The 18,090-nt window shown below is 45.3% G+C and overlaps 2 pseudogenes; both read right to left on the reverse strand.

Annotated features, from left to right (window-relative positions):
- Window positions 1-1,174: 1,174 nt before the first annotated feature.
- LOC139701322 (RNA exonuclease 5 pseudogene) lies at window positions 1,175-3,475 on the reverse strand (annotated as a pseudogene).
- An 8,175-nt stretch (window positions 3,476-11,650) lies between these two features.
- Window positions 11,651-13,951, reverse strand: LOC139703749 (RNA exonuclease 5 pseudogene; annotated as a pseudogene).
- Window positions 13,952-18,090: the final 4,139 nt, after the last annotated feature.

Consider the following 18,090-nt stretch of genomic DNA (forward strand, 5'->3'; position numbering starts at 1 on the left):
CCAAGAAAGGAAGGGCCGACTGACGACCCCCCCCCCCCCCAGCACCCAGCCCTTCCCCAAGGGAGGACAATCAGACAAGCCAGGGAGATCAGTCAAAGCAGGATCTCAGTTTATTGAGAAAACACACACACAGCTAATACAAGGCACAGGAGCCAATCAGGATAATGGTCAGCAGGGTGGGGAGAGTTCACGTGTTCACCCATCTCAGGGGCCCTAATGGGAGACCGGAGCTGTCCAGAGGGTGGAAGGGTTCTGAGCCTGTCCTAGAGGTCATCTGGTTTTTCGTCACAACCCAGGCAACGCCCTCTGGCGGGTCCCCAGGCGCTTTCTTAGCCACAGGTGGCCCCAGGACCCGGAAGCGGGCAGCAAGTTCGGTTTCCTCCTTTCTGATGCAACATGCCCCACATGTTATATAGTGCCCTAAGTCTGTGTTTCCTTTTTCTTGCCATCATTGTCAGAAATTCAGGGAGGTCGATTTTACCATTACCACCAGCAGCTACTCCCTTAATCGCGTCCTGAAACTCGACTTCTGTGGGATTCCACCCAAGAGACCATCTCATTACACTTCCCGATTCCTTTGTTAGTATAGTATAGTTCCATCCCCTTTCCTGTCAAATAGTGGGAAAGCTCCTTTGAATTCTGCAATCTGCCCTTCAGTCAGTTGGTCAGCCACGCTGCAAGCCTTACCAGTTTCTGAGACTCAACCACATAACCACTGGGCTCATTCGCTCCACTCAGATCCCATCACATTTCTAAAGTGTCACATAGCATGAATGGAATTTTAAACGTCTGAAGATATCAAACACGTGTACATTTATTTTGGTTTAATAATAAGTTGTATATTTATTTTGTTTCCCTTTTACTTTATTTTTAATCATATATATATATATTTTATTCAATTGGCACATAGTAATTGTACAGACTCATGGGGCACAGTGTGGCGTCTTTTTTTGTTTTAGTTTCCCGCTCCCCCACCCACCCTGTCTTAAGATGAGGAAGGCTTGAATTTTAGGCATTCATTGAAAGCTTGTGCATGCCATGTCAATGGATTAGACCCGTTAGCCGGCACACCAACTTCCCACACAAAGCCGTCCACTGAACCAAGAGGCCCAGCAGTCTCTGGAGAAGCTGCAGCCTGACCGTCTTCTCCACCATCGCCCAGGAAGGATGAGACTCACAAACCCATGCTTGGGCCGGTGCTTTCCTCTTCTTCATCTTTTATTCCCATGAGTCCCAGGCCAGAGAGAGATCCATGAGGGCTAGCGGTTCCTGGCAGGAGGATGACACAAAGGGTACCCGGGCTCAGGCTTCGGTAGAGCCTTCCAATCTTGCGGCTCCAACGCCGGGCTGCACTCTTTGCGTTTTCCGCCTTTAAGTTCTGCAGGGTCTCCCGCTCTGAGGGAGGAGGTCTAACTGTCAGACCTGCGGGCCTTCTTGATTCAGGTGGTGAGCTCCTAAGCCACGCGTGGAGGTGCCTGGGCGTTAGGGCCTGCCTGCCTTTCAGCTTCCAGTCCTTGCCTGTGAGGACATGGAGGGCCCTCTGGGCATTGCCAAAAGTTTTGAATTGCAGGAAACAGTATTTTTCCTGTCTTCCGCTTTTAGCATCTGGAGGCACCATCACAGCTTCCAGGCCACCAAAGAGGTTCGGTAGTTCCTGAGAATGTCCTAAGAAATCTTTACTAACTCCAGACAGATAAATAGTGGCTCGGTTCTCAGAATCTCGTTCCAGCTCCTTAACAAGTGTGTCACAATCCAGAGTGAGTTCTGTCACAGGTCTCTGTACCTTTATGTACACACCTTCCACCAGAACGCCATTCAAGGACTCGATGGCCAGCTGGGCAGCTTCCAGGACTTCATACTCTATAGAGAGATGAGGCTGATGCGTTTCCAGAACAGCAGTCATTGCACGAACTGGGCCAAAGCTCCTAAACAGCCTCTTCAGAGCACTTAGTTTACAATCTTTGCTCAAGGGCCCAGCATAGATAGTTGACATCTCTGTCCACTTGATCCGCATCCTTTTGTTCACTTCCTCAGTGAGGAGAGGTGAAAAGGGCTCAAAAGAGAACCGAATAATGCTGAAGGGGTACAGGCGGACTTGCCTTCGGGCCTGCTCAAAGACCTCTCTGTTGGAAAGGCACTTAATAGTTTCACAATCTTCAGGAGAAGGCAGTTCAATATCATCTGTCTCTCGGGTTACAAAAAGGAGCTTCTGATGCGCCGAATCGAAACAAGTTAAAGCACCTCTGTAGGGGTACTGGAACTTTTCTCTGACATTTCTTGGGTCTTGGGCTCTCCATAGCGCCTCCAGATTGAGTTCTGCAATCTTCCTTGGGCCATACTTGAGGAAATATTGAGCCAATTCAAGGGTCGCGGTAGCGTCCTCTGTGGGATCATGACCGTCCCTTTCCGAACGTTGAATGTCCCTGCCCAAAATAGCTTTGGCTAAGAACTTTAGCTTGAATCTTCTGCCCCGCTCCCTGGCGTAAAGCAATGAGGTGTCGATAACATACGGATGGATCATGTTCAGTGCTCGGAGATCGACGTCTAAGGAATGACCTACCAACACCGCATCAGGAGGAAGCAGTGCTTTCAACCGCCTCTGAACGTCTTTCAGTTTCGTCGTCACCGGCTTAAGCATCTCCTCCGTGATCCCTGAATAGCAGGTGGCGTAGTCTACAATCTCCTCATCGGGTTTCACCAACTCATCCATAAGACAGGAGCCCCCTTCGGCAACCAGTGAGATGCGTGTTAGTTCTCTCCCCTTGGACGTGATGCACATTTCTCCGTCCAGCCCAAAGAGAGGGCTGTTCTCTGTGACAGACACATTACATCCGGTCGTTACAAAGTCCTCACAGTCGGGAGAACCTTGTAACGGAAAGTCAAATGTTCTCATCTCCTCCTCTGTCAGAAGGCATCGCAGCACGCCCACCTTCTGAGAGCCATACTTCTGAATGACGGGGTCATTCTGCAGGTCGACCTCGGGCTTTGTACTGGCGGACGGTAAAGATCCTCCCATGGTCTTAGGCAGATATCCAGCCCTTTGATTTGGTAGCCCGATAACATCAGCTAGAAAAGTAGATGATGGAGGAGGCAAGCGGAATTTGTGTCTGAAGGCTTTTCGGAGAAATCCAAACTCCAAATAGAACCTGTAGAAGTGGAGTTGACTCATCCCTTGAAGGATGACAACCACTGTTCTGCTCAGGTGCTTTCCATAAAGAAGCTGGCACCACCTGGGTCTCTCAATAACCGGTTGAGCCAGAACTGCATACTTGAGCAGCTCACATAGCTGCTCGTGGGTTATTTCACAGTTTTCAGCCATTACGATGCCAGACAACCGGGCTCTCTTGGGCTCGGGCTGCCTGTCCACGAGATCCGAACCGGGGGGTATCCTTACCTCGGGCGTCCCCATCAGCCAGTCGGGGACCCGTCTCCTCTGGCTGTTCAGCCTCCCGGTCTTCTCCTTCTCTGGCTCCATGATCCTGTACTAGAGTCCTTGTTGCGGAACGCTGTCCTTGGTGTAGAAAGCTGTCCCTGGCGTAGAAAGCTGTCCTTGCCTTGATGCCAACCCAGCAAGAGAAAACGGTCTTGAGAAGGAAAAAGGGTGGTTTCTTGCTTGGCTAGCAAAGGAGAAACAATGATTCTCACGTCAGCAGGAGTAGGGGGTTTTTATACAGGGGGTTTTCATAGGCGATTCAGAGAAAGTGAGATTAGGGTGGAGAGAGCAGGTAGGAAAAGATTAGGGAAAAGAGCCCAGAGGAGGAGATCAGGGAGGGGGAAAAGAACAGGGAGGAGAAGTTTAGGGAAAAGAAAATCAGAAGATCAGGGAGGAGAAGGGTAGGGGAAAGAAAATCAGGAGGAGAAGGTTAGGGCAAAGAAGATCAGGGAGGAGAAGGTTGGGGAAAAGAGAAACAAACATGTAAGTTTCAAAGCGACAAGGGATGTAGTCAAAGCATCCAGTGAACCCCTGTTGCAACTTCAGTAAAATCTTCCCTTTGTATTCCAGCGTATTGCCTCTGGGGGACCTTTACAGTGGATTACCTTCCAGTAGTTTCATTACCCAGATTCGTTAAGTTCCAGGGGACAGGACCGTGCCCTGTGTTTCATATTTTCTCAGAATTGTGCTGTATAAGTAGCAAAGACTTGAAAAGGGGGGGGAAAAAAAGTGTAAAGACAAAAATAGCTAAAGGTCTTCAGTGTTTCTGTACCCCTACAATCATGAGTTCCCCAACATTACTGTAAAATACAGGGAGCAGATAAAATTAAGCTAAGTTTGCTAATATGTGCTTGAGGCCTATGTAGGTAAAATGACTACTAAAATAAAAAAGAGGATGACAGCCCAGCGGCTCTGGAGACTGAGACAGGAGGATCGTGAGTTCAAAGCCTGCCTCAGCAACTTAGAGAGGCACTAAGCAACTCTGTGAGACCCTGTCTCAAAATAAAATATATATATAAAATACAAAATATGGCTGAGGATGTGACTTAGTGGTTGAGTGCCCCTGTGTTCAATTCGGTGTACAAAAAAACAAAACAAAACAAACAAACAAACAAAAAGCATCACCGTACAAGAACCCAGGTCTTTCCTCCCAAAGTCTAGTTTAGTTTCTCTTTCATCAGAACACATTAAGGGGTACTTGGCCATTTGCCCCGTAGTGTGAATGGGTTCATTGATCTTATTGGGTTGTTTTCAGTGTGGCATCTTAATACTTGTGTTCCAAGCGTAATGATCAGATCAGGGTAATTGGCATATATGTCACTCACACATGTATCACTCCTTTGTATTGGGAACGTTCAAAACCCTATCAAGTTTCCCCCTTCCAGTACTGAGGATTGCATCCAGGGCCTTGTACATACTCAGCAATTATTCTACCACTGAGATACACCCCCAATCAGGTATTTTGAAATATTTAATATTGTTGTCAATCACAGCTATCCTACCATGCTGTGGAATACTAATAGTAAGTCATTTCTCTTATCCAAGGGCACCCCCCATACCTATTAACCATCCTCTTGCCATGTCCCCTCCCCTACACCCATTCCGGGCTCTGGTAACCACTATTCTCTGTATTCTATCAATTTTATTTTATTTTAATTATTAAATTTTTTTTAATATATGACAGCACAATTCACTACTATTCATATTATACGTACGGAGCACAGTTTCACATCTCTGGTGGTAGATAAAGTATATTCACACCAACTCATGTTTTCATACGTGTACTTTGGGTAACGATGGCCATCACATTCCACCATCATTTCTAACCCCCTGCCCCCTCCCTTCCCTTCTCACTCCTCTCTCCCCTATCTAGAGTTCATCTCTTCCTCCCATGCTCCCCATCCCAGAGAAAACTCTTGGCATTCGTTTGTTTGGGATGGGCTGACTTCACTTAGCACCATCTCCTCCATCTCGGTCCATTTACCTGCAAAAGCCATGACGGTATTCTCTTTTATTGCTGAGTAACATTCCCTTGTGTATATAAACAGACTGGTAGACCAATGGTACAGAATAGAGGTCACGGAGACTAACCCACTAAATTACCATTATCTTCTATCAGACAAAGGTGCCCAAAACATACTTTGGAGAAAAGATAGCCTCTTCAACAAACGGTGCTGGGAAAACTGGAAATCCATAGGCAACAAAATGAAATTAAAACCCCAGTCTCTCACCATGCACAAAACTCAATCCAGAGTGGAACTAGGACCTAGGAATTAAACCAGAGACCTTGGGTCTAACAGAAGAAAAAGTAGGCCCTAATCTTCATCATGTGAGATTAGGCCCCAACTTCCTTAAAAGACTGCTATAGTGCAAGAAATAAAATCAAGAATCAATAAATCAGATGGATTCCAACTAAAAAGCTTCTTTGCAGCAAAAGAAACAATAAGTGAGGTGAACAGAGAGCCTACAGAATAGGAGGAAATTTTTACCACACACAAATCAGATAGAGCACTCATCTATATAAATATATGTGTATAATTTATATATATATGTATATGTATATAAAGGACTCAGAACTCTTAATACCGAAAAAACAAATAACCCAGTGAATAAAGGGGCCAAAGAACTGAACAGACGTTTCTCAGAAAACGATATACAATCAATCCACAAATATATGAAAAAATGTTCAGCATCTCTGGCAATTAGAGAAATGCAAATAAAAAAATCACTCTAAGATTTCATCTCACTCCAGTAAAAATGGCAGCTGTTAAGGATACAAACCACAATAAGTTTTCACAAGGAAGTGGGGGGGAAAGGCACCTTCACGCATTGCTGGTGGGACTGAAAATTGGTGCAGCCAATATGGAAAGCAGTATGGAGATTCCTTGGAAAACTCATAATGGAACCACCATTGGATCCAGGTATCCCACTCCTCGGTTTATACCCAAAGGACTCAGGAGTAGCATACTACAAGGATGCAGCTACATCAATGTTTACAGCAGCACAATTCACAATAGCTAAATTGTGGAACCAACCTAGATATACCCTTCATTAGATGAATGGATGAAGAAAATGTGGCATATATACACAATGGAATATCACTCAGCATTAAAGGAGAAGAAAAAATCATGGCATTTGCAAGTAAATGGATGAAGTTGGAGAATAAAATGCTGAGTGAAGTAAGCCGACCCTAAAAATCCAAATGCCGAATGTATTGTCTGATACAGGGATGATGATTTATAATGGGGACGGGGCGGGGGGAGCATGGGAAAAATACATGACCTTTCGCTAGGGAAAAGGGGAGAGAGGAGAAGGGAGGTTTTATGCTCGAATTCTGGACCCCCAAAAGGCCACCAGAGACCAAGATCCATGTAAGCAGCAAAGAGGTGTCTATTGCGAGCTAGCTGGGTCCTCTGCGTGCACACAGCAACTGGTGACGCTGAGAGGCCCCGAGCCCAGGGTTTGCAGCAGTTTTATACATTCTTTGGAGAAGGCAGGGACCCCCACAAACATCGTAGCATCTCTTGGCAAATCATCACACATTGCGGGAAAATCAAAGAACAACTCTAAAACATGATTAGCACATTCACTGGCGGGAACAAGTTGGGTAGTGATGATTGGTTACTACAAGAGGGGGATTCATTTGAACTGATTGGTTTACGCCAAGAGGGGTGTTCTTGATGAACTACATGGTTTCCCAACACCATAAACTACTGGGAGGGTCATCTGGCATCCCAGGTATTTCCCTGTCTCATGCTGATTGGTGGCTGCTAGCGGGTTGCTATGGGTCCCCACCTAGCCTGACTGAGTCAGGGACACCTGGCCCAGCAGATCTCTCCTGTTATTTGTAGATAAACCACTTAGAAGGGTGGGAATGTGCCCAGGAGTGCTCTGTGGGTCTTTCCAAGGACAAAGGTCATGTCCCTTCCTTGGGCGGGCTTTGCTCTGAGGTAGAAGCTGGTTTTTCAGAGGGGCATGGAGGTAGGAAAGATGGTGGAAAGAGACAGACATCCTTACCCTAAGTGCATGTATGAAAACACAAATGGTGTGACTCTACTTTGCATACAACCAGAGACATGAAAAATGGTGCTCTATTTGTGTAATATGAATTGAATTGCATCCTGCTGTCATATATAACAAGTCAGAATAGATAAAAATTTAAAAATGCATCATAAAGTAAGCGAAATATAGAAAAAATTATGACACATTTTATAACGGAATATTGTGTGACTGCTAAGAAGAATGAGAAAAACTATATGTCCACTGAGGTAAGACAATCTCTAAGATATCAGGTGACAAGAACCAAGGGCAGAAGGGTGTACACAGTGCTATTAATTGAAAATGAGGGGATGTATGTATGCAGAGATGTACTTATAGACGCAATATAGATGCAATGAACATTTCTGGAACCGGTACCATCGTTATGGCTTCTGTGAAAGTGAGGAAGTGATGGAAGGAGACCTTTTTTTTTTTTTTTTTTCCTTAACCTTATATGCATCCCGTTTAAATATTTATCATGTACACTTATAACATTAAAACGTAAGGATGAAAAGCAGTAAAACCAAAACAGAGAAGCGCATTTGAATCAGGCTTTACAAGAAAAATAGCATAGATCTCTTTTTGGCTCATGCTTCCAGTCCAGCTAGGTCCAGAGATGCAGGAAGCTCCTTGATGGAGTAAGCCACTGAGCAGATGACTCGCCTGAAAGTGGCTGTGTTTTGCAAATACTTATCTGCCAGCACTGCTTTTTTGCAAGGGAGTCCTTGGGCTGGTTCTGAGCCTCTAACTGGACCTTCAGGACAGACACAGGCAGGATCTGGGCAGTGTCATGGAAGCAAGGGGCATAGGAGGAGTCATGAATGTGGATACCGCCCAGAGCCAGGGACCTCGCTAGATATGGAGGCAAGCTAGGCAGAAAGCGGGTGGCAGGAAGCTCTGAAAAAATTAGTTGAGGTAGGCGCAGTGTTCTAAGTGATTTTTCCTCTGGTGTTTGGAGACATGTTAAAGTGCCTTAGAAAAGTCTACTCATTTGAAAGAGGACATCCTTGTTCCAGTTTTTAGAGGGAATGCTTTCAATTTTTCTCTGTTTAGGATGGTGCTGACCTTGGGGTTTGCATAGATAGCTTCCATGAGGTTGAGGTGTGTTCCTTCTATTCCTAGTTTTTCTAGTGTTTTGAACATGAAGCGTGCTGTATTTGTCAAATGCTTTTTCTGCCTCTATTGAGATGATCATATTATTCTTGTTTTTAAGTATATTGATGTGATGAATTATGTTTATTGATTTCTGTATGTGAACCCCACTTGATTTGTGGCACACTATCTTTTTAATATGTTTTTGTATGCTATTTTCCGGAATTGTATTGAGAATTTTCGTATCGATGTTCATCGTGGATATTGGTATGAAGTTTTCTTTCCTTGATGTGTGCTTGTGTGGTTTCGGCGTCAGGGTGATATCAGCTTCACAGAATGAGATTGGAAGGGTTCTCTCCTTTTCGTATTCCACGAAACGTTTTGAGCAGTATTGGTGTTAATTCTCCTTGGAAGGTCTCATAGAACTCGGCTGAGAATCGATCTGGTCCTGGACTTTCCTTGATTGGTAGACCTTAGGTATTCCCACCACAAAAATCTAACAAAGAAAAGAAAATGTTAACTATTCTGAAGTGATAGATATGTTAGATGATTTGAGCTATCATTTCACAGCATTTACATATAGCAAAATATCATGTTATGCAACTTAAGTGTAACTGACCACATGTATTTTGTCAATACATTTTGTCCAAAAAAAAAAGGGCAGTGACTATGGATTTCTTTCTTGAATGAGTAGAATTGTCTTTTTTTAAAAAAATCGTTAAAATCTGTTTTAATTAGTTATACATGACAGTAGGATGCATTTTGATATATCATAAATAAATAGGGTATAATTTCTCATTTTTCTTCTTGTACACATTGTCAGATCACATCGGTCATACAGTCATATGTGTATGTGAGGTAATAATGTCTGTTTCATTCTACTATTCTTCCTATCTCCATATCCCTCCCCTCCCTTCACTCTCTTCTACCTAATCTAAAGTAACTTTATTCTTCCCTAGCACCTTGGTCCTGATTGTGAATTAACATCCATATCAGAGAAGGCATTTGGCCTTTGGTTCTAAGGGATTTGGCTTATTTCACTTATCATGATATTCTCCAACTCCGTCCATTTACCCGGAAATACCATAATTCCCTTCTTCTTTAAAACTGAGTGATATTCCATCAAATATTACATACCACATTTTCTTTATCCAACCTAGGTTGGTTCCATAGTTTAGCTATGGTGAATTGAGCTTCTATAAATAAACCTTGGGCCTCCCAGGAATATCATAAGGCTGGTCTATTGCCCCCAGGGTTAGCATTTACCAAGAACTGGATACACAATGGGGATGAGTCATCTCATCGCTGGTCTTAACAAGACAGGGCCATACACAATGGGGGTGAGTCATCACTGGTGTTGCAAGAAGGCAGCTTAACCAGCTTTTCCAGGTTCGCACAAGAGGGTGGAGAATTTCCTTGGGGGGAGGGGTGACAATATGGCATAGGCCGCTCCCCTTCCCGACTTTTTCTACCGCGTGATCCAGGACAGGAGCACTTGGTGTGGGACCCAGAGGACCAGGCCAGGCATCAAAAGGGTCCAGGAGGCCATTGTCAGAGTGAGGCTTTAAGCCTTTCTCCTCCTGGGCAGTGAGAGGACTGACTCGCTGTGACCCAAGTCGCTCCTCAACAATGGCTTCCCAATACTGGTCCTCATACTTAGTGTGAGATTGCCCCATCTTTTCGGGGAGACCCCTACCTCGAAACCCTCTTGGCTTGGCTAGGCGATACTCTCACTTTTGGTGAACCGACTTCTTAATGCCCCACGTTGGGTGCCAGATGTGTGTGTGGGGGGGTTAGCCCCACCCCACCTCACCCGCTTCCCTCCTGACCTGCGGGAGAGATTGGGAGAGCACGCCCCGACCATGAGGAACCAAGAAAGGAAGGGCCGACTGACGACCCCCCCCCCCCCCAGCACCCAGCCCTTCCCCAAGGGAGGACAATCAGACAAGCCAGGGAGATCAGTCAAAGCAGGATCTCAGTTTATTGAGAAAACACACACACAGCTAATACAAGGCACAGGAGCCAATCAGGATAATGGTCAGCAGGGTGGGGAGAGTTCACGTGTTCACCCATCTCAGGGGCCCTAATGGGAGACCGGAGCTGTCCAGAGGGTGGAAGGGTTCTGAGCCTGTCCTAGAGGTCATCTGGTTTTTCGTCACAACCCAGGCAACGCCCTCTGGCGGGTCCCCAGGCGCTTTCTTAGCCACAGGTGGCCCCAGGACCCGGAAGCGGGCAGCAAGTTCGGTTTCCTCCTTTCTGATGCAACATGCCCCACATGTTATATAGTGCCCTAAGTCTGTGTTTCCTTTTTCTTGCCATCATTGTCAGAAATTCAGGGAGGTCGATTTTACCATTACCACCAGCAGCTACTCCCTTAATCGCGTCCTGAAACTCGACTTCTGTGGGATTCCACCCAAGAGACCATCTCATTACACTTCCCGATTCCTTTGTTAGTATAGTATAGTTCCATCCCCTTTCCTGTCAAATAGTGGGAAAGCTCCTTTGAATTCTGCAATCTGCCCTTCAGTCAGTTGGTCAGCCACGCTGCAAGCCTTACCAGTTTCTGAGACTCAACCACATAACCACTGGGCTCATTCGCTCCACTCAGATCCCATCACATTTCTAAAGTGTCACATAGCATGAATGGAATTTTAAACGTCTGAAGATATCAAACACGTGTACATTTATTTTGGTTTAATAATAAGTTGTATATTTATTTTGTTTCCCTTTTACTTTATTTTTAATCATATATATATATATATATATATATATATATATATATATATATATATATATATATATATTTATTCAATTGGCACATAGTAATTGTACAGACTCATGGGGCACAGTGTGGCGTCTTTTTTTGTTTTAGTTTCCCGCTCCCCCACCCACCCTGTCTTAAGATGAGGAAGGCTTGAATTTTAGGCATTCATTGAAAGCTTGTGCATGCCATGTCAATGGATTAGACCCGTTAGCCGGCACACCAACTTCCCACACAAAGCCGTCCACTGAACCAAGAGGCCCAGCAGTCTCTGGAGAAGCTGCAGCCTGACCGTCTTCTCCACCATCGCCCAGGAAGGATGAGACTCACAAACCCATGCTTGGGCCGGTGCTTTCCTCTTCTTCATCTTTTATTCCCATGAGTCCCAGGCCAGAGAGAGATCCATGAGGGCTAGCGGTTCCTGGCAGGAGGATGACACAAAGGGTACCCGGGCTCAGGCTTCGGTAGAGCCTTCCAATCTTGCGGCTCCAACGCCGGGCTGCACTCTTTGCGTTTTCCGCCTTTAAGTTCTGCAGGGTCTCCCGCTCTGAGGGAGGAGGTCTAACTGTCAGACCTGCGGGCCTTCTTGATTCAGGTGGTGAGCTCCTAAGCCACGCGTGGAGGTGCCTGGGCGTTAGGGCCTGCCTGCCTTTCAGCTTCCAGTCCTTGCCTGTGAGGACATGGAGGGCCCTCTGGGCATTGCCAAAAGTTTTGAATTGCAGGAAACAGTATTTTTCCTGTCTTCCGCTTTTAGCATCTGGAGGCACCATCACAGCTTCCAGGCCACCAAAGAGGTTCGGTAGTTCCTGAGAATGTCCTAAGAAATCTTTACTAACTCCAGACAGATAAATAGTGGCTCGGTTCTCAGAATCTCGTTCCAGCTCCTTAACAAGTGTGTCACAATCCAGAGTGAGTTCTGTCACAGGTCTCTGTACCTTTATGTACACACCTTCCACCAGAACGCCATTCAAGGACTCGATGGCCAGCTGGGCAGCTTCCAGGACTTCATACTCTATAGAGAGATGAGGCTGATGCGTTTCCAGAACAGCAGTCATTGCACGAACTGGGCCAAAGCTCCTAAACAGCCTCTTCAGAGCACTTAGTTTACAATCTTTGCTCAAGGGCCCAGCATAGATAGTTGACATCTCTGTCCACTTGATCCGCATCCTTTTGTTCACTTCCTCAGTGAGGAGAGGTGAAAAGGGCTCAAAAGAGAACCGAATAATGCTGAAGGGGTACAGGCGGACTTGCCTTCGGGCCTGCTCAAAGACCTCTCTGTTGGAAAGGCACTTAATAGTTTCACAATCTTCAGGAGAAGGCAGTTCAATATCATCTGTCTCTCGGGTTACAAAAAGGAGCTTCTGATGCGCCGAATCGAAACAAGTTAAAGCACCTCTGTAGGGGTACTGGAACTTTTCTCTGACATTTCTTGGGTCTTGGGCTCTCCATAGCGCCTCCAGATTGAGTTCTGCAATCTTCCTTGGGCCATACTTGAGGAAATATTGAGCCAATTCAAGGGTCGCGGTAGCGTCCTCTGTGGGATCATGACCGTCCCTTTCCGAACGTTGAATGTCCCTGCCCAAAATAGCTTTGGCTAAGAACTTTAGCTTGAATCTTCTGCCCCGCTCCCTGGCGTAAAGCAATGAGGTGTCGATAACATACGGATGGATCATGTTCAGTGCTCGGAGATCGACGTCTAAGGAATGACCTACCAACACCGCATCAGGAGGAAGCAGTGCTTTCAACCGCCTCTGAACGTCTTTCAGTTTCGTCGTCACCGGCTTAAGCATCTCCTCCGTGATCCCTGAATAGCAGGTGGCGTAGTCTACAATCTCCTCATCGGGTTTCACCAACTCATCCATAAGACAGGAGCCCCCTTCGGCAACCAGTGAGATGCGTGTTAGTTCTCTCCCCTTGGACGTGATGCACATTTCTCCGTCCAGCCCAAAGAGAGGGCTGTTCTCTGTGACAGACACATTACATCCGGTCGTTACAAAGTCCTCACAGTCGGGAGAACCTTGTAACGGAAAGTCAAATGTTCTCATCTCCTCCTCTGTCAGAAGGCATCGCAGCACGCCCACCTTCTGAGAGCCATACTTCTGAATGACGGGGTCATTCTGCAGGTCGACCTCGGGCTTTGTACTGGCGGACGGTAAAGATCCTCCCATGGTCTTAGGCAGATATCCAGCCCTTTGATTTGGTAGCCCGATAACATCAGCTAGAAAAGTAGATGATGGAGGAGGCAAGCGGAATTTGTGTCTGAAGGCTTTTCGGAGAAATCCAAACTCCAAATAGAACCTGTAGAAGTGGAGTTGACTCATCCCTTGAAGGATGACAACCACTGTTCTGCTCAGGTGCTTTCCATAAAGAAGCTGGCACCACCTGGGTCTCTCAATAACCGGTTGAGCCAGAACTGCATACTTGAGCAGCTCACATAGCTGCTCGTGGGTTATTTCACAGTTTTCAGCCATTACGATGCCAGACAACCGGGCTCTCTTGGGCTCGGGCTGCCTGTCCACGAGATCCGAACCGGGGGGTATCCTTACCTCGGGCGTCCCCATCAGCCAGTCGGGGACCCGTCTCCTCTGGCTGTTCAGCCTCCCGGTCTTCTCCTTCTCTGGCTCCATGATCCTGTACTAGAGTCCTTGTTGCGGAACGCTGTCCTTGGTGTAGAAAGCTGTCCCTGGCGTAGAAAGCTGTCCTTGCCTTGATGCCAACCCAGCAAGAGAAAACGGTCTTGAGAAGGAAAAAGGGTGGTTTCTTGCTTGGCTAGCAAAGGAGAAACAATGATTCTCACGTCAGCAGGAGTAGGGGGTTTTTATACAGGGGGTTTTCATAGGCGATTCAGAGAAAGTGAGATTAGGGTGGAGAGAGCAGGTAGGAAAAGATTAGGGAAAAGAGCCCAGAGGAGGAGATCAGGGAGGGGGAAAAGAACAGGGAGGAGAAGTTTAGGGAAAAGAAAATCAGAAGATCAGGGAGGAGAAGGGTAGGGGAAAGAAAATCAGGAGGAGAAGGTTAGGGCAAAGAAGATCAGGGAGGAGAAGGTTGGGGAAAAGAGAAACAAACATGTAAGTTTCAAAGCGACAAGGGATGTAGTCAAAGCATCCAGTGAACCCCTGTTGCAACTTCAGTAAAATCTTCCCTTTGTATTCCAGCGTATTGCCTCTGGGGGACCTTTACAGTGGATTACCTTCCAGTAGTTTCATTACCCAGATTCGTTAAGTTCCAGGGGACAGGACCGTGCCCTGTGTTTCATATTTTCTCAGAATTGTGCTGTATAAGTAGCAAAGACTTGAAAAGGGGGGGGAAAAAAAGTGTAAAGACAAAAATAGCTAAAGGTCTTCAGTGTTTCTGTACCCCTACAATCATGAGTTCCCCAACATTACTGTAAAATACAGGGAGCAGATAAAATTAAGCTAAGTTTGCTAATATGTGCTTGAGGCCTATGTAGGTAAAATGACTACTAAAATAAAAAAGAGGATGACAGCCCAGCGGCTCTGGAGACTGAGACAGGAGGATCGTGAGTTCAAAGCCTGCCTCAGCAACTTAGAGAGGCACTAAGCAACTCTGTGAGACCCTGTCTCAAAATAAAATATATATATAAAATACAAAATATGGCTGAGGATGTGACTTAGTGGTTGAGTGCCCCTGTGTTCAATTCGGTGTACAAAAAAACAAAACAAAACAAACAAACAAACAAAAAGCATCACCGTACAAGAACCCAGGTCTTTCCTCCCAAAGTCTAGTTTAGTTTCTCTTTCATCAGAACACATTAAGGGGTACTTGGCCATTTGCCCCGTAGTGTGAATGGGTTCATTGATCTTATTGGGTTGTTTTCAGTGTGGCATCTTAATACTTGTGTTCCAAGCGTAATGATCAGATCAGGGTAATTGGCATATATGTCACTCACACATGTATCACTCCTTTGTATTGGGAACGTTCAAAACCCTATCAAGTTTCCCCCTTCCAGTACTGAGGATTGCATCCAGGGCCTTGTACATACTCAGCAATTATTCTACCACTGAGATACACCCCCAATCAGGTATTTTGAAATATTTAATATTGTTGTCAATCACAGCTATCCTACCATGCTGTGGAATACTAATAGTAAGTCATTTCTCTTATCCAAGGGCACCCCCCATACCTATTAACCATCCTCTTGCCATGTCCCCTCCCCTACACCCATTCCGGGCTCTGGTAACCACTATTCTCTGTATTCTATCAATTTTATTTTATTTTAATTATTAAATTTTTTTTAATATATGACAGCACAATTCACTACTATTCATATTATACGTACGGAGCACAGTTTCACATCTCTGGTGGTAGATAAAGTATATTCACACCAACTCATGTTTTCATACGTGTACTTTGGGTAACGATGGCCATCACATTCCACCATCATTTCTAACCCCCTGCCCCCTCCCTTCCCTTCTCACTCCTCTCTCCCCTATCTAGAGTTCATCTCTTCCTCCCATGCTCCCCATCCCAGAGAAAACTCTTGGCATTCGTTTGTTTGGGATGGGCTGACTTCACTTAGCACCATCTCCTCCATCTCGGTCCATTTACCTGCAAAAGCCATGACGGTATTCTCTTTTATTGCTGAGTAACATTCCCTTGTGTATATAAACAGACTGGTAGACCAATGGTACAGAATAGAGGTCACGGAGACTAACCCACTAAATTACCATTATCTTCTATCAGACAAAGGTGCCCAAAACATACTTTGGAGAAAAGATAGCCTCTTCAACAAACGGTGCTGGGAAAACTGGAAATCCATAGGCAACAAAATGAAATTAAAACCCCAGTCTCTCACCATGCACAAAACTCAATCCAGAGTGGAACTAGGACCTAGGAATTAAACCAGAGACCTTGGGTCTAACAGAAGAAAAAGTAGGCCCTAATCTTCATCATGTGAGATTAGGCCCCAACTTCCTTAAAAGACTGCTATAGTGCAAGAAATAAAATCAAGAATCAATAAATCAGATGGATTCCAACTAAAAAGCTTCTTTGCAGCAAAAGAAACAATAAGTGAGGTGAACAGAGAGCCTACAGAATAGGAGGAAATTTTTACCACACACAAATCAGATAGAGCACTCATCTATATAAATATATGTGTATAATTTATATATATATGTATATGTATATAAAGGACTCAGAACTCTTAATACCGAAAAAACAAATAACCCAGTGAATAAAGGGGCCAAAGAACTGAACAGACGTTTCTCAGAAAACGATATACAATCAATCCACAAATATATGAAAAAATGTTCAGCATCTCTGGCAATTAGAGAAATGCAAATAAAAAAATCACTCTAAGATTTCATCTCACTCCAGTAAAAATGGCAGCTGTTAAGGATACAAACCACAATAAGTTTTCACAAGGAAGTGGGGGGGAAAGGCACCTTCACGCATTGCTGGTGGGACTGAAAATTGGTGCAGCCAATATGGAAAGCAGTATGGAGATTCCTTGGAAAACTCATAATGGAACCACCATTGGATCCAGGTATCCCACTCCTCGGTTTATACCCAAAGGACTCAGGAGTAGCATACTACAAGGATGCAGCTACATCAATGTTTACAGCAGCACAATTCACAATAGCTAAATTGTGGAACCAACCTAGATATACCCTTCATTAGATGAATGGATGAAGAAAATGTGGCATATATACACAATGGAATATCACTCAGCATTAAAGGAGAAGAAAAAATCATGGCATTTGCAAGTAAATGGATGAAGTTGGAGAATAAAATGCTGAGTGAAGTAAGCCGACCCTAAAAATCCAAATGCCGAATGTATTGTCTGATACAGGGATGATGATTTATAATGGGGACGGGGCGGGGGGAGCATGGGAAAAATACATGACCTTTCGCTAGGGAAAAGGGGAGAGAGGAGAAGGGAGGTTTTATGCTCGAATTCTGGACCCCCAAAAGGCCACCAGAGACCAAGATCCATGTAAGCAGCAAAGAGGTGTCTATTGCGAGCTAGCTGGGTCCTCTGCGTGCACACAGCAACTGGTGACGCTGAGAGGCCCCGAGCCCAGGGTTTGCAGCAGTTTTATACATTCTTTGGAGAAGGCAGGGACCCCCACAAACATCGTAGCATCTCTTGGCAAATCATCACACATTGCGGGAAAATCAAAGAACAACTCTAAAACATGATTAGCACATTCACTGGCGGGAACAAGTTGGGTAGTGATGATTGGTTACTACAAGAGGGGGATTCATTTGAACTGATTGGTTTACGCCAAGAGGGGTGTTCTTGATGAACTACATGGTTTCCCAACACCATAAACTACTGGGAGGGTCATCTGGCATCCCAGGTATTTCCCTGTCTCATGCTGATTGGTGGCTGCTAGCGGGTTGCTATGGGTCCCCACCTAGCCTGACTGAGTCAGGGACACCTGGCCCAGCAGATCTCTCCTGTTATTTGTAGATAAACCACTTAGAAGGGTGGGAATGTGCCCAGGAGTGCTCTGTGGGTCTTTCCAAGGACAAAGGTCATGTCCCTTCCTTGGGCGGGCTTTGCTCTGAGGTAGAAGCTGGTTTTTCAGAGGGGCATGGAGGTAGGAAAGATGGTGGAAAGAGACAGACATCCTTACCCTAAGTGCATGTATGAAAACACAAATGGTGTGACTCTACTTTGCATACAACCAGAGACATGAAAAATGGTGCTCTATTTGTGTAATATGAATTGAATTGCATCCTGCTGTCATATATAACAAGTCAGAATAGATAAAAATTTAAAAATGCATCATAAAGTAAG

The sequence above is a fragment of the Marmota flaviventris genome, unplaced genomic scaffold, assembly GCF_047511675.1.
Source record: "Marmota flaviventris isolate mMarFla1 unplaced genomic scaffold, mMarFla1.hap1 Scaffold_1220, whole genome shotgun sequence".
NCBI classification, from domain to species: domain Eukaryota; kingdom Metazoa; phylum Chordata; class Mammalia; order Rodentia; family Sciuridae; genus Marmota; species Marmota flaviventris.